Source organism: Castanea sativa, chromosome 6 (assembly GCF_040712315.1).
Source record: "Castanea sativa cultivar Marrone di Chiusa Pesio chromosome 6, ASM4071231v1".
Lineage (NCBI taxonomy): Eukaryota > Viridiplantae > Streptophyta > Magnoliopsida > Fagales > Fagaceae > Castanea > Castanea sativa.
In genome coordinates, this window is record NC_134018.1 from 18,433,552 (window position 1) to 18,436,813 (window position 3,262).

Sequence of the window (3,262 nt, forward strand, 5' to 3'; positions counted from 1 at the left end):
AAATCCATAACCACAAACCCAAATATAAAATAAATAAATAAAACAAAACCAAATCAAATATTTTTTTTGCCACAACCACCAAACCCCAGACTTGCGGCGGCCAATGGCAAGCAAAACCATTGCCACCCATGAGCACCAACGGCCCTAGGCCAGCCCAAGGCGAGCCATGACCACCCACATGCACCCATCGGCCCATGGCGATCTGAATCACGGCCACCTATAGCCCAAAAGTCAATTTGCCACCACTAAACCCGGTCACCCAAAGCCCAAAAGCCGATCTGTCACATCAATCTGCCACCACCAAACCCGGCCACCAATTCAACTCCACCACCAAAACGCCACCACCGAAACACCACCACTGAACCAGCAATCACCGGTTCGGAGAAAGGGAGACCGAGAAGGGGGAAAAAGAATAGAGAAATAGAGAGAGGAGTGGGAAATGGAGAAGAGAGAAGAGACAGAGATGGAGAAGTGAGACGGAGAGGAGTGAGAGAGAGCAAGAAAGGAAAAAAAAAAGAATAATGAGAGAAGAGGGAGAGTTAGAGGAGAGAGAAAAAAGAGTTAATAAAATAATAATGTTTTTTATACAATCTGTGAACAGTGAGGTTGCATATATGTAATCTCACTATAGCGGGGTGGGAAAAAATTTTGGGTTTAACAACTGGGATGGAGCTTATTTTTAAGGGATTAGTTTGTAAGAGAGGGGGAGGTGTTTACACCCTCTAATGCTTAGTGCTCTAAATCAGTTCACAAATGACATTAACCTATTGCTTTGGGATGAATCATGAATGTATTGTAAACTGTGATGGTGAACTAGCTGTACAGCTGTGCAACAATTCACACCTTATATAAAAGTATATAATAGTTTTCTTTTTGTTTAATATAATAATAAAAAATAAATAATAGGTTTTTTTTTTTCCTACTAATTTGTTGAGTTTATGATATGTAATAAATTTTATATACTGTCAAACAGTATAATTTAACCCAAAAATTTTAAACAAATAGTATAACGATATATATACATGCATACATCCCTCATCACACGTCCTTCGCACATGTGTTGAGGCTTTTTTTTAGTAGTTCTATTTTGTAGTAAAAAAAAAAAAATCTGTGTTTTTATTATATATATAATTTTTATTTTAAGAATTTAATTTATAAGCGAATAAAGAAATTTGAAAATATGCAGGAGAGTGACCCTATTTTTTAGACAATGTTCTAGTGGGAGTTAAAGTTGTATTTTTACCAGATTGTTCTTTAATTTTGTCTCTACTTAAACATAGGGATTTATGGGCATTTTTTAACCCAAAAAATGAGGAATCCAAATAGAGGAAGCCTCTTTAAATAGAAGTGTGTGTGTGTGTGTGTCTATATATATATATATATATATATGATGGGGTATGATAAAATGCAACTCCAGCATCGTCCATGGAGGTCGTCCAGGACAAGACCAAGAAAGCAAATGTTGAAAGAACCTCGTCCTGGGAGATCGTCCTTGCAGGGGAATACTTGGACAAGGTTCTCATGGTCAGATTTTACAAAACTTCACCATCTCATCCAAGGGAGCCATCAATCTCGTCCTTACAAGGTCGTCCATAGGGGAACGACCTTCCAGGGAAGCTAAATACGCTCGACAGGAGGACCCCTGGACGAGCCTTTGGCACTTAGGAAAAGTCTTGAGTGTGCACCACGACTCCTTATTACACGCATAACTTCTAGTGACCGTTATGTGAGAAAAACGTAACTCCTAAGCAGTTGTGGAAGTTATCCCTAAACCCTCACACCTCCTCAAATCCAGGGGAGGTTTCGAGTTTGATAACTGTCTTTAGGACACTATATAAACGCTTATTCAGACCAAACAAAGGTACGTTTTGACACATCCTAAAAAGTTGGAACTCTAAAATTTGAGAGAGAAAAACTAACTTTGCCATCGGAGGGTTCTTGGCCTGCGACCCCGGTCACCTTTGATTGTTTTTCTTCATTTTTCAGGCCATCAAGACAGCCAATAGTCCTTTCAAGTCCGAAGTATCCAGCCTACTGATTTTCTTCGCATCATCAGTTGGTGCCATCTGTGGGAAAAAAAATCACGTTTTTTACATTCAATTATTTGTTATCAACGATTAGTCTTTCCCAGACAAAAGGCTGAATGGTTCGAACAAGATCAAGGGCTACCAGCCCAGGCCACTAGGAGAGTAAGGATGCTTCTAGTAATCCCCTCCACGATCGTCAGTCAGCGTCTGTCATGCAACCGCCTTCCGTTCAACATATACAGTCCATGGCTGCCGCTATGGCAGAATTGACCCGTCAAAATCAAGAGTTGAATAGAGAAATCAATCTAAGGAGGTAGCGCCATGATGGGCACGGGCAAGGACAAGTCCAGAGTCAGGAAGGTGGAGGAGAAAATGTTGAGTCTGAGAATCAATCAAGGGTTACTGCTTCAAGAAGAGTGCCACACTTGGAGAGGGAGATGGACCAAACGAGAAAAGCCATGGATGAAATGAAGGAGAATATGAGGCGGGCGAACCCCGTGGATGATTTAGTTCATCGAACGGACTCCCCTTTCACGGTTTCCATCAATAGTCACCCCCTGCCTTCGAAATTCAAAAAGCCTTCCTTGGATTTGTATGATGGAAATCGTGGCCCGTGCGATCACATCACTACCTTCAAGACGACCATGCACCTTTAAGGGGTTCCGGACAAGATTATGTGCAGAGCTTTCCCCACCACACTTAAGGGACTAGCGCGGGTGTGGTTCAGCAAAATACCCCTAAACTCTGTAGATTCATTTGAAGAGTTGAGTAAGTTGTTTGTCAATAATTTTATTGGAGGGTAGCGCCACAAGCATTCCTCTTCTAGTTTACTAACTATAGAGCAGGGGAAAATGAGAGTTTGCGGTCTTTCATTACTCGATTCAATAGAGAAGCCTTGACTGTGGATGGAATGGACGACAAGTTGTTATTGGCCGCCTTTCACAATGGGGTCAACTCTGACTTGTTCATTCATAAGCTCTACGAGTAAGAACCACATACTATGGCCGAACTCGTCCATTCGGCCCAAAATTTCATGAATGCTGAGGACGCTATTATAGCCAAGAAGAGAAAAAGATTAGAACGCTCGGAAGCAGGTCACCGGCGTTATCCAGATCAGGGTCCTAGTCCAAAGAAGGCTCGGGCAGAAGAGAAAAAAGAAAAAGATGGTAAAAAGGCGAGTTCCTCAGCAAGAAACCAGCAATACACTCCCCTGAATACGCCATTAGAGCAAGTGC